General features: G+C 31.4%; 1 protein-coding gene across 4 annotated transcripts in view; it reads right to left on the bottom strand.

Moving 5' to 3' along the window:
• LOC130903859 (probable G-protein coupled receptor B0563.6) overlaps nucleotides 1–14,827 on the bottom strand; it is a 233,756-nt gene that overhangs the window by 134,417 nt on the left and 84,512 nt on the right. For 3 of the 4 annotated variants that reach the window (XM_057816207.1, XM_057816206.1, XM_057816210.1), the window contains one exon: nucleotides 12,403–12,548. The exons of the other annotated variant lie outside the window; for it this stretch is intronic. The gene's annotated coding sequence lies outside the window, so the exon portion shown is untranslated. The remainder of the gene's footprint in view (nucleotides 1–12,402; nucleotides 12,549–14,827) is intronic. 4 annotated transcript variants of the gene reach the window in all.

The raw sequence follows: 14,827 nt of genomic DNA, 5'->3' as shown, positions 1-14,827 counted from the left end.
TAAAATAAAACATCACTTTAACACTTGATAAATAACCTATAGTGGAATTAGAAAGGATAAAGTAAAAGTATATTGTGTTTATGGAGGTACAAAAATGTGAGAGAACTTGATGATAAAAGAATTTAAAAAATCGCTATTGGGTAAAAAACCAAGTACCATACACTGTGGGCGTTTTGAATTTTATTCCAATGCTCCGACTGTTAACGTTCACATGGTTCTAACACTCTTTATTATATAACTGTGTTCATTCACTCTACATTTATTTTTTCACAGATTAGATCCATTTCACAATAAATTCAACTTATGGTGGTTGTAGAAAAAGAGAACAATCTGTGTATACAAATAGTGTCCACCGAAAAGGGTTTAATAATAGTGGCGCCAAATTGACATGAGCATGAATTTGTTTTAGTTTATATTCATTACATTATATTATACAAGTAGCTATTTTCTCAATAATGAACTTCTTTAGTCAGAAATGATATTATTTTTTTTTAATTCAGCATCCTTCAATTCATCTACATTTGCTACAATCATACCATTTGTCTACACCAACGCTATTCTGGAATTCTGAAATGTTATCTATCGCATACAGCTGGACACTTTATTAACGACAATTGGTTCAAACCCATGCATTTTTATTGACTTTTATGGAGAATATTCTAGAAAACAATTTTATTTGTCCATCTCAAAACTTAAGTAGTAACCTTTCTCGTATAGGGATGAAGCATCATAATTTGCTTTTCTTTAAATTTGTGCCATATAGTCAGTTGATTTCGAATCGAAACACTAGTATTCTCGTACGAGAAGAGGTGCTATAAAGATCTGTTTAGGCACAATTCAGTCGTCATCATGCGTTGAAACAATGAGGAGGGTGCGTTTATCGTTAAGCCCTTTTTTTCGAGAGGGTCCTCTGCGATGACAATCCAAGGCATCTATTGGAATCGCTTCAATTTAACTTGTTGAGCTTTGCTTTGGACCGGAAATAATTTGTTGTGAGTCACTACGTTCAAACAAATTGAAAGTGGGATAAAATTGGAATCATTGGGCTCATTAGATCAAATGAGAACTTTTTGACAGTAGGAGCGTCGATGTTGGAATCACCACGACATTGTGCGCACAAACTTGAATTTACCTTCACTGATCATTCTGTGGAGAGAAATCTCCATGGAGATTTTCATTCTCACAAAAAAGCGATTGTGCAGGAACTGTCAGAACATGATTTCAATTATCCGAGGAATATAGGTGAAGTTCTTCTGTATTTGTTTCTATTTTTATTAATAAAGAAGCTCATTCCTATTTGTGTGGATCTATGACTTAAAAAAATTATACGCTACTGGGTCGAAACCACTCCTCATGTTTTGCATGAAAGGTCTTCGCATGCACCTAAAGGTACAGTATACATACAGTATAGTATGCTCCCTTGTTTTGTGAGAAAAATGAAATCGTAATGTCAATGCAAACAAAATATTTGCTTCCAGCAAGACAGTGCTTCGATGGCTGTTTTGGCCTTCTTAGAACTCTTCATCTCAATTAAGTGCGATTTTCAATGGCCGGACAGATCTCTTGATTTGACCACTAGTTACTTCATTATGTGATTTTATGAAATCCCGTGTTTATGTGAACCGTTCAAGGTCCCTCTATAATTGAAAAAATAACATCTAGGAAGAAGAAGAAGGACGCCAGATATCGGTATACTCAAAGTAATCAAGAATGAGGTACGTCTCCTACATGATTTATTTTTAAAAACTATCTAAAAAAGTGTGTAACTACTTTGTAAATATCAAATTGAAACTTTCTGGGCCATACGATACTTTTTTAAAATAGGAATTATTTCACATCAAAATGAATTGATTGAATACAAATAATCATATTTTTCTACATTCATGCAACAAACAATTTATGATTTGATTTACTAATTTACATTATAGTACAGAGATTTGTGATCAAGACAAACAAATGAGCGAAATATTTAGTCCTTTTTCTGTGAGATTGTAATACTTTTCAAGGAATTGCGGATTTTATTTTATTATCAATCATATTTATTATATACTATATTATGAAATTACTAGAAAATGCATTTTTTTCTAAAATTCCATAAGAGTAGAATTTATAAACACAAACGTAAATGCCTCAAACATACGCCATCACGACTACTATTAATTGTATAATGCAACTCTACAGTTCTAGAAATGTCAGTCAAAAATTAATTTTGACAATTAAACAAAGTTTAAGAATTCGTTATAATAGTTTTAAAGAGTGGTGCTTCGATAAAAAAGTTGTAACTGTTACAGAAAATGTGCTTTTTGTATATTTTTCAAATAGATCGATATAGAGATATTAAACCCTCATTACTTTGGTCTGATTAGAAGATATTAATATTAAAAATTAGAAAAAACTAATGACATCCATGAAGCCGAACTGATTTGGGTCAAAAAAGTAAAAATTATCCAATAGGGGAGACACTTATCAATTTCTAAAAGAAGCTCCGAATTCCCAGTATTTGATGAAAAAAGTAAGCCAGTAATTATTGTTTATCTTTTGTTAGACATTTCAAAATTACTTGTTTTAGGTCGCTGCAATATTTGGCATCACAAGAGCATGTCGTAGAGATGAGCTCCAAAAATTGAATATTTAAGACATAGAAGAAGTTGGTTCAATATTAAATGTATAAGTACCACAATCAAAAACTGACAAGGAATGAAGTTTTGTCATTAGAAGTGAGGTTGAAGCAAGATTAAATTTGTTTGATATATATCGTTAATATACGAAATTTCGTCCCAATAATTCAGTAAGAAATATTATTATTGAAGATTCCAAAAATTGTACATTTACTTTTAATATTAATTGTATGAATAATATTTAAGTTGAATTATTCCTAATTACTAGTTCCTAATTTTCTCCTATAGTGTTAATTAATTAAGAAATATTTTGCTCTTATATTACGCTATTTATTTTCCTACACCTAAATAAAATTTATTATTTTCATGAACGTAGAAAAAATATGGCATGCAAAAAGTGTTTACAATATTTGTCGTGTTGTAAATCTCGGCCTAACAGCTTCTTTAGAAAAATTCACGTCGCGTGCAATAAACACTTACTTTTTGCATTCGTTGCAGAAATAACTATTATAATACTACTTATTTTTTTTACTAAATAGCAAAGAAAATTATGTAAAAGCTTTTTTTTTAATTATATTTTCAAATTATTTTTTTATATGAAGTGAATTTTTCAAAGTGACGTTTGAAACAATTATTTTTTTCCGTCAAGAGGAAATATGCTGAAATATGTGTGGTCTCTGAAAAGTTGACTATCTAATACATTCATTTCCATAATCATTTTTTATTTTTCCTCTCAGTTTCCTTTTAAGTTTATACATACTAAAAATATCTCTTCTGCAAGTGAAGGCTGAGATACAGAAAAATATTGCTGGGGACCAGATCTGGTAACTGCGATTGGTGGTCAACCAATCCGAATGCAATCACGGAAGTGTAAGAAAGTGCATTATCCTCATGAAAAGCACTTTTTTTTATAAAACTTTCTCGTTTCAGAAATGTTCCGTTTGGTGAATTTTTTCGATGATATAACTGGATGTCGCAGTTTTTGGCCGTCCGGTCGTTGTCAGTCAAACTGATATGGCAATGTTTAAGTTCAGCTACCCAAACTTTTACTGTCATAAATAATAAAGAGTAGTCTCCATTTCTAAAAAAATGCTCACTTCTACTCACTTATACAATTATCAAACAGAAAATTATTCATCACGTTCGCAAATAAAGTCCATTGAATCAAGAAATTCTACTAGATATGGCAACATTTTTTCTACAGATTTCTAGAAATTTGTAGAAAACACGTTCCTAGAAAGGCGAATTTTAATAAATTCTTTTTTTCTCGGGAAAACGGATAGGCTCTTGGTATCTGATTCCATAATCATTTTTTTTGTAATGCCGCATGTGTAAGGGATATTAAAGAAAATGATAATAATGAAACTCAAATGAAATACTATGGTTTTAATCTACCGTTTACAATCTTACCTGACCTCAATATGCTCCTCGATCAATTATAAATTTCCTTGTTTACTCAAAACACAAAAATCACGTTTAGCACAAGCACGCACACATCAACTCCAAAAATTAAATTATTGATTACTCCCAACATATATACAAATGACATGGTGCAACAAATAAGTATGTGATATGTTTATCAGCCAAAAAAAATTATTAAAAAATGGAAAATCAATACAAACGCAAATTTTATACAAATATTTTCTATGCTTTTGAAAATCGACATCAAACTGGAATGCCAGATTTCTTACATCTACTTTCGATTACAACAGGTATGTCAATAATTCTAGCAACAAGTTGGTTAAACAGCTATAAAAAGTAGATAATAATAAAATAAACAATATCTAAAGTCCCCATTTTTCCCTCTATAGCTGGAATTAGATGATGTTTATCACAAATAAAAATATTAGGAGAAATTAATAACTCACTGTCTGGAACGTACATCACGAAAAATTTATGATAAAACGAATAAACTAAGATTAATTTTACCTTCCATCCAGAAATTCATTAACTCCGTCATACTATGAATCAATCAAGACAACCCTTCAACACAAAATATATAAACAAGACGTAGATCTGGTTAGTAGCATTATTATTGTACTTGGTAAATTTGAATACAAATCATTTGAAGTCAGGAAAATTGCAAAGTGAATTTAATTTTGAATTTCAGCTGTGCGAGGATGGTCCCTGACAGAGTATAGAAACTCGCTGGGGCGAGAGGGGGAAATGAGTCGTAGCGTACTCTCTTGGTTCATTAGCACAACTAATACGTTTAAATATTTGACGATACGTAACACTAGGGGCCATGATGTCTAGCCCATTATAGAGCAGCATTAGCATTTGACATAATTTAGTGGATGAGTAGTTGATCTAATCTACAACTTGTTAATATCATTGTAGTATGTGTTCAGTCGATAAAAATCGCTTTGGTTTTATTCACGTACACAGTTATATTGATACCTGAAGTAGGTGTGAAAAAGACTTTAGTCTCAAATTTTGGCGAGGTAACTAAAACGTAAGGATATAAATATTTACTAAGGGAAGTGTTGGTTAATTATGTTAAAGTTGTACTTATTTTAGGTTTTCTTTTCCTTCTAATTCCCAGTTAAGGACTGTCCGACTAACTCGGATCGGTTTTTTGGTCATAACATAACGGAAAATTCGAAAATATGTTCAAAAAATCTTAGTCCTTTGTGTTTAAAACAAGATGTCAAAGGTTTGGGTTTAGTAAGGGGTGCGGTTTCATCCCTACATCTTCCTCTCAGGCATTTCTTTATTTAGGTTATTGTTTTAAAATACATTATATATGGACTAATCGGGGACTCCACTGATAACTTTTGGTTTGTACTACAAGCAGCACTTCAACAAAATATTCAAACACCCCAGAAAATTAAAGGTAGGTATAATAAGTGTACTTACAAGATGTTCATCCATAAAACTATGTTTAATAATATTTGTAGACATACTTGCGAGTATAGTTCTTCCAACATCAATTGCAGATTATAAAACTATAAAAACTCTTACCTCATTTTATAAATTTATTATTTTTATAATAACAACAATATGTATATCTTATGCGACGAAGTATTCGTTAAAATGAAATCAAATCATTATAAATTGAACAGCATTATTCGCCGTTATTTAGACAGATGCATTTAATTATAGTCCTTGGAACTTGAAAAAAAATTATTATTATACCTCGTTAACTTGCTACAACTGAATATTAAATTATAAAACGTAAATATACGAGTAAAATGTACCTGCCTGTGAGGAAGTTTGGTTGAAACAAACCTGAACTGAGCCCTTTTTGTACCCCATTCGTCTATTAGAAATTCAGTAGTCTTTAATCTGACGCAATTAATCTTGTCACCATCGAACTATCCTTGATGATTTGGTTATTGTCATCCGTTTATTCAGTTTTTGTGTTTAAAACAACATGCTAACAAAACTTGACGCCAAACTGGTATAATTATATTCTGTGTAATTTGCTACCCTATTCTCCTTATATAAACTATAAATTCTCCTATGTATGAAATCTTGAGTAGCTTTGTCAACTGATTTCTATTTTTCTTTGCATGTTTTTCGGTTCTGTGAATGATCCACAGCAACCCCTTCCGTGACTACTCGATAAATGAAAAATTTATTTACTCTAGATAATTCAGCAATATTTATTATAATTGTATTATCAGATTGCTGAATATTCTCCTTTTTTAAACATTAGAATGTATTTAGAATAACTTGTGTGTGTATATCTAAATATTTTTTATTAAATTCATACCTGTCTTTATTCTCACCACACTGTGCAATTTCATTGTCTTCATCCGCCCATGGTCTATAGACCGACATATTTCTATTTATTTATAAATTTTATAAATAGTAGTAAAATATAGAATATGAGGAAAAACTGACAGAAGGGGAATGTAATGACATACTCAACAAATCAGTAGAGGCAACGGAATAAAAATGAGCTAATAAAATATGGGGAAAATAACTTAAGAATATCGAGGATCTAGAAAAGAGTATGTGAATCAAAAACAATACTAAAGGCGAGGTCTACTAAAATTTCAATATACTCATAAGTATAACTCGACCAGTGTAGCTTGGACTTGAGTTTTGGATGCGCGATAGTCATGAGGGTTGACAGCTCATTTTTGTGCCAGTAAGCCGTGCTATTCATCTCACAGCTATTCCAGCACCGTAACAAAAATTTCGGCGTGAAATTATTCATTTTTGTTGTACTTTCATACATTTTATTCAACATGTAGTTTAGAAGTAAATTAATAAATAACGTTTTGTGTGGTCAGAGTCCTGAACTAGTAAGTAATCTCCTAAAATTCATGAAAGAGGAAGCGACAAGGCACGAAGTTGTTATATCTTATTCTAAGGTATGTTTCAATAATGTAATTTTTGTATCGTCAGGAGTTGTCATAAAAATTAGAAATCAGAAAAAGGGGCGTGTAGAAATGAAGTATAAATGTGTTTAATTTTAAAAACTGCTTATCCTATTTAAGACCTGGGGCTTTAGTCTAATGTATTTAAATCCTTGTTGAAACTATTTTATGCAAACATTCAAAAAGTATTACAAAAACATCAAAATTTTGTTTTCTATTGCCAAGTCTTTGAAAAACTGACAAAAAACTGGGGAAAAGTATTAATTCATATTATATTGATATTTAAGGTTACTGAACGTGTTGTAGCTGCTTTAGGTATAAGCCGATGCACCGTACTTCCTATATCTAAAGAAAGTAAAATGGTGGATGATAGAAAACTAAATTCATTTTCAACCCCACAGAAGAAAACAAAACTCGGCTAAGACAAACTATTCTGAATCATCACATAACTGAGAAAACCGTACCAACTCTTAAAAACGCATAAAAAAAATTTTGCAATGATTTTGAATACAAAGGGGTAAAGAGTCATTTAGAAAAAGTATTTACCAATTAGGATACCGTTGGAAAAAAATGAGGAAAGATCGAACAATTTCAGTTGAACGTCACTCAATCGAACATCAACATCTTAAAATCCTTTATTTATGCACTGTATAAATTGAAAATATTTCATTATACCATCACTCGTTTGATAAAGCTACTGTGTGAGTGAAACGCGTCACAAATTAATATTGAGCTTTAGTTCAAATTAAATAAAAATTTAAACAAATTATTATTAAAAATACTTAGTGACTTTTATTTAGGATTTTTTAACTTGCTGGCGCTTCAGCTTTCAAGATAATTACAAGATGTAACCTGATATATAAAGCTTGGATTTATTTTCAAGTAAAATTGGAAAAATATGCTGACTCCATCCCCAAAAACAATATGTTTCGCACTGAACCACACATATTTAGCTTTCGTCGTTATTTTGATTTTTAATAATGTTTGATATAAATTCACAGAGTGTTTGTCTTCAAACCAGTCCTCCTTGAAAGAGGACCTAACCTAACCAAAGTACCAATGTAACGACGCTGTATGTCTCCCCGCTCTCCGTATCAGCCAGCTCCCACGCATAATATTGTTATCATTATTTTTCTTTTGCTGCCTCTCTTCTCTGTCTGCGCATTTGAAGTTTCGAGCTACATTGATCGAGCTGTAGGATATATAGAAACCGTTGGACTTCTTCTTGACGAAATACAGCCCTTCGGAGGTCCGTTACACTACATTCGATAGAGAATTGCTAGCAATACACCTCGCTATTAAACATTTTCGACACATGCTTGAAGCTCGACCATTTACTATTTATACGGATCACAAACCTTCAACCTTCGTCTTTCAACAGAGATAAGGCAATTCGGATCGGAATTATTCCAATCATTCAATTGGTTAACGGGCACCAACCACCTGCACACAACAGCCTACCATCCACAAGCCAACAGGATGGTCGAGCGTTTCCACAGGAAGTTCGAAGCAGCGAAACGTTGCCATCAAAATGACCAATGGACAAAGACCGTACCAGGATAGTGAGCCAGCGGAGTTTATTAAGGAACTACGCTGACATTTCGACCTCCTATGACCGAAGCTTCTTCGGCGACACAAAATAATTTTCCTATGCCACAACGGTGTAAAAAACTCGTTGAGTTTGCCTCACGACAGACATTACGAAGTGATTGAACGAGGGGAAGAAACTCTCATTATCAAGGTACGCGAGGTCTTAAGTATTATTAAGGTCACTTTCATAAGACCACAAACTAAACAAGTTGAAATCAGAAATGAGGGAGAATAAAAAATAAAAAAATACTTTCGTCAAGAAGAAAAATCAACAGTGGATACCTAACATACAATAAATCTCATGGTTCTATCAGCACAGCATTGCAGTACAAATGCAAATGCACATAGTAGCAACAATGCTATTCACTAACTTAAAACAATCATTCGACAGTCTGAAGCGGAGACCATGAAACAACCAAAAGTATCACTTTACTTAATACAATTGGTAAAATGATGATAGATTTTGATAGAAGATTGTTGACAAAAGAGGAATTTGAAATAAATGTTGGTGTAAGGCAAGGTGATACACTCTCCACTTGAAACTACAGTGAATGGCATAATAAGGGCATGTAATATCTATGGGAGTTTAATAAATAACAAAAATAAATATGCTGATAATTCCGCTCTAATACCGGGAGGTAAGAAACGTAAGAGATGCAGGAGAAAGTTTTAATACAAGAAAGAGAAATAATAAAGATCTCAGCTTTTAAGTAATCCACATTTGTTAGGAACACAAAGAATGAGATCCGACAAATAATTCATATAGGATATATGTTATATAATATAGTAAATATAAAATCATAAGGTAAAGTAAGAAAATGAACCAAGTTGAGAGTCCAGAAGGCTGGGAAAAAAAAGTATTGAAGAACGTGGATGAAACTATAAAACTAACAAAGATGATCGAAGAACAACTGAGGATATATGAATAATTGGACTTATGAGCTATTGAGTTAAAAATATATTCTAAAATGAAGATTAAGGGAAGACAAACAACTTAAAAAAAATTACAATGTTACGGGTACATGAAAAGAATGAAGACCAAATGAGAAGATTTTGCCAGAAAGACTAGAGTAGATTGTACCGGATACGGAAGATCTAGGATCTGGAATAGACAGATGCGGGACAGAAAGGAATGAAGAACAATTGGCGACGCTGTAAAATTTAATAGATTGTAATATAAATATAAGTAATGTAATGTGTTGTACTATATATGAGTAACTGCAAACATCAATTTCTACACTCGATATGCTTAAAAAACTAGATCTTATTTATTTTTTAACCTCAATTTATACTCATAAGATATTAATATAACTCGGTCAGTAAACTTTTCTTTTTTCGTTCATCATTCACCCATATTTTCGTTTTATTTTTTAGGATTTTATTTTTTAATGATACTCTTTATACTCGTATGAAGACAAGACACTGTTCATCCCGTTCACCCTGCATCATAATTTACCAACCAATGTGTCCTGCCTGCTATAATCACTAACTATAACTTCTCATATGTTCACCAAATGATGCTTAACAACCATATATTTTAGTGTAGGAAGATATAAGAGACTATAAACATGCCCAAACATTCTGGTTGTTACATATCAAATCGATATTTATGTCGGTCAAAACACACATATGTTTGGTATTTGCTGTAACATGTAACAATGAAACTTTATGATGCTTAATTTAATAGTAGTTAGTCTGTTATGAAATGTGAACTTTTTCATCGAAACTACCGACTCAAATTAACAATAGAATCATTCATATCACATCCGATGCAGGCTCATGTTTTTTTCTGCAAGTATGATGAATGAGTTCATTTAGCGTTATTATATACTATAGGAAAAAACCTGAAACAGGTCGATTTTAATTCTTAAATTGACAATTTACAGTACGAAAATATTATCCTCCTTCAGCATTCCCACTGAATTATAAGCACCTACTTTTAAATAAACAAAGGGCTGGTGTGGAACCTTGTTGGAAAGATATTTTGGTCCTCTATTCAGCTATATAAATTTTGGTTCAATCATAACAGAGAAAATTAATGTTTAAGATGGAAAATTTTAAATAAATTTTCAAAATGACCATCATTTACTTATTATTGACAATAACGATTTTTGAATTCTCATACAATATTTTGTATGGTAGGTGTTATTTTGTTAATTTCCTCCTTCATCCTCATTTTTAAATCATCAATATTGTCTGGTCTATTAAAATATACCTTCCAAACAGTCAGAATCTGTTCTGCTAAAGATCAGTAAACAATCTTTGAAGATACCAAAATATTAGTCAAAAAGTCAAATAAACAATTGATATTAATATAGTAGTTCCGAGTTAAATTTAATTATGGCTCATTTGTCTGAGACTCAAAGATATACATTCTAATTATAATTGGTTGTCGAAATAAAATAAGAACTCAACAGGAGATTCGTGAAATTTTTAATAATAAATATCTTGGTCAATAAGTTTCGCCCTTTACAGTTAATAAAATTGAAAAAAAGTTTCGTGAAACTGGATATGATAGATATGTTTAATTGCGCAAGTTTTGCATAAAGAAAAATACCAGCTTTATAAAATTCAGTTGGTTCATAAGTCAAATGAAAATTATCCTGATAGAGGGCAAGAATTCTGTGAATTGATGATGGACTGAATGAACGCAGATTTGCAGTTCATAAACAAAATAGTTTTTCTGGTGAAGCGATTCATTTAAACGGAACGTTTAACAAACCGATCTGTATATATTGGAGCAGAGAAAATCCTCACTGGATGTGTGAGGCTCACACTCAATATCCTAAAAAAGTGAAAGTTTGGACTGGTATCATAACAATAAATTTATTGGAGCTTATTTTTTTGAGGGCACAATTAATGGTGCGGTTTATCTAGATTTTTGATCAACTTCCCAGTGCCTACGTTACAAATACTTTTTCCTGATGTTAATCATCCAAATGAGATAGATCGAGCTATTTACTACCAACAAGACGGAGCTTCACCGCATTTTGCACGAACAGTTAGACATTTTGAACATCAAATTTAATTGTAAAGTACATTGAAAAATACATTATAAATATTATACGACATTATTATCTTCATTCTACGTAAAGTTTTGTGTAGAGACATTATAAAAATTTTACATCTTAAAAATTAATTTTCTCAGTTATTAGTGCACCAAATTTAAAAAAACTTCATATTTCTCAACAGAAAACTAAAATCTCTTCAGAGGGGGAGCTGGAGGGGAATAGTATTTTTTTACTGTAAATTGTCAATTTAAAAATACAAATCGACCTGTTTTAGCTTTTTTTCACATAGTACATAGTATGGACCGCATTGTATATTAGACTGTTCCAAAAAGATTTTTTTTCTCATTAATATTGAAAATATTGTTTGAAATGACGAAAAAAAATCCTGGAAAATTTTGAGCTCTTGATATTGATATTAAGAGGTTCTGCGTCGAAAATTTCAATTTCCCTAATGATTAACGTAGGAAATTTTTTTTTCTAGCTTTGGAATTCGTTATCTCCTCAACAAATCAACGGACTAGTTGAGTCAGAACATATTTTTGTAGAGAATTGAACGCTCTACAAAAAAAAATTGTTATATTTTTTTGATACATACTCTTTTTCAAAAGTTATTTAACGATAAAGATGGATTCATTTAAAATTTTTACATTTTTCTAATTTTCTGTCGCAACCATCAACTTTATGATAAAATTTGAAAGGCCTTTTTTTGTAGAGCATTTTATTTCCTATAACTTATCTCTGAAAAAATTTTTGATATTATCTATAGATCGTGAGTTATTTGCAAAAAATGTTTTTAGAAAGTCATTTTAAAGCTTAACGTTAATTATTATATTAAATAAATAAAGTTTCAACCTTTTTCGTAGTTTTTTCAAGATTTCTCACAATCTAGAGGTCGGAATCAGTCCAAATCTAATCAAAATCTAAGTTCAGTCAAGCCTTTTCGAAATGCCATCAACCATGATCAAATCGTTCAATCCGTTGAAAAGTTGTGGGAGGTTCTACAAATATACAAAAAGAATCCTATTAAATTTTCCATCTATTTTTTCGATTTCAAACGATATTTAAAATATTAATAATAAAAAATAGTCGATTTTTTTTAAACAGTCTATTGAATATACTCGACAATTTATAATAAACTGTCTATATGACGCGTATCTAATTCTCTTGTTCAAATATTGTTATACTTATAATTAATGTATGCAGTTTTCTTTTTTATTGACGATGTTTACATCTGATTCATCAAAGCATAATACTCGTAAAAGCAATATAATTCCGATCTCATTCCATTTGCATAATAATGTAAAGTATACTATGAGGGTGTAATGAATATTCCCTTGAAGGAAGGATATCTGAGTGATGGAATTGAAGCGTGGGCCACAATTATATTCCTTTTAGCAGTAGATATATTGGAATAAATTTTGTGGTTGTTGTACTTTCATTACTTTGTTATTTAATATTCTCCAAAAATCTTTCTACAAGTGTTTTTGATTTCCTAAGTATAAATCTAATAGTGACTTCTAGCTTAGTTGGTGGGTAAGACTCCTCAATTTGAATAGAAATATCTGCAGCTACTTTACTACAACATATCTTGAAATGAAAGAAATAGAAAAAGAAAAAAGAGAAAGAAATTTTTAAAAAATACACGAATGAGTCGGATTTTATATGATCAACTTTTGAACTTATTGGAGAGAGACTTAAAAAAGCGTCCAATAAGAAAACCTCTACATTTTGACTGTCGATTAGCTTTAACGCTGTCGTAAGTATCATTTTGTGTTCGATACAAAAATGCCGTTGGTTCTAGCAAATGATTTCAGATATTTGTCTCAGGGAGTTAGTCACCAGCTCTTGTCGTGGAGTTTTCGAATGGTAAAATCAACTGTTAGAGAAATTATACTAGGTACATGTAAAATTATATGAAAAGTATCACATGTATGTATCACCTCCAACATTACATTATATCCAATGTCTTGAAAATATTTTGCTTTACTTTTAGTATAATTCAAAGTTTTCTTTGGCAGTTGATAATAATAGTAGTTCGTCGAAGCTCTTAATCATTGAAAGTAAGTATATCATCATCATTTGAGGAACAATGATGTTAAAGGTAACAAAAGTGTTCGATTGTCAAACGTGAACACCCGTGCTTGGCTACTGTTTAGTTGACTAGAGCGTTGACGTATTTTAAAAGAACTCAGGCAACGCATAGCTACAACTACAATAAGTTCTTTTTTAGCGCATTTTTCACAAAAAAATGTTTTTTGTTGTATTCGGTTTCGGGTTTTTTGCATTTTATTCCTGTATCGCTTTAGATCTGTAGTGTAGACGTACCAAAACGAAAGAAATTTTGAGCATTGTTAGGAAAAAATCAATTTTTTTATACAGATGTAAAAATTTGACGTTTAGACCTGTCTTTATCAAAATATTACTGGAAAATAAAACCAAAGAGATATCAAAAGTCTCTTTAGCTCAAATGACATGAATTGACATCCATTGAATACAACTTATGTCTGATGTAATCTGTTGATCGATGTCTTATATTGTCTATTGACGTATATTGATGTCGATTCCGGTCAATTCTTGTCATTTGAGGGCATTTGGCCAATCGGATCACACTTTAGTTAATTATGAATTTTTTCCAAAAAGAAGATATTGGGGCAACCTCCAAATATGAGACAGGGAAAGACTTTTGAGAAACTATAACCAGAGAAGATCTGCTGAATATATCAACCTAAGTAAGAATGATCTACAAATACTAGCTGGAGCTCTATCAGGGCACTATCACCTCAACAAACACCTCAAGATGCTAGACCTAGCAGATAATGCGGCATGCACAAAGAACGAAACCTCTATCCACATTCTCTCGAAGTGTGAAACACTACTACGGAACACTCCAGAGCATTACACATGAGAGCTTATGAATTAGAAGACGAAAAATGTTGAATATGTGCAAGAATATACGAATTACTTGGCAACATTTCAATTTGTTAAAAGATTATTATTGCAAATATAACAGGCTGGTTGGAAACTTAAGCATAGAAAAATTTTTTTTGATAGCATATTTTAATTCAATCCAGTTGCCTTCGAGGACGATACAATTATTACAGCGATCATACCGTTTATATGGTAGGATTTGAGCTCCAATTTTGTCGCAAAATCCAGATCTGGACAATTCGGTGTATGCGGAAGCCCAATTCATGCAAGTTTGCTATAGTTTTTATTAAATCGTGACACGGTTAATTGAATTGATGAAACAAAGCTTTTGCACTTTTTTTCCTCTAAA

Source organism: Diorhabda carinulata, chromosome 2 (genome assembly GCF_026250575.1).
Source record: "Diorhabda carinulata isolate Delta chromosome 2, icDioCari1.1, whole genome shotgun sequence".
NCBI lineage: Eukaryota > Metazoa > Arthropoda > Insecta > Coleoptera > Chrysomelidae > Diorhabda > Diorhabda carinulata.
This window is presented reverse-complemented; position numbering and strand designations above follow the sequence as displayed.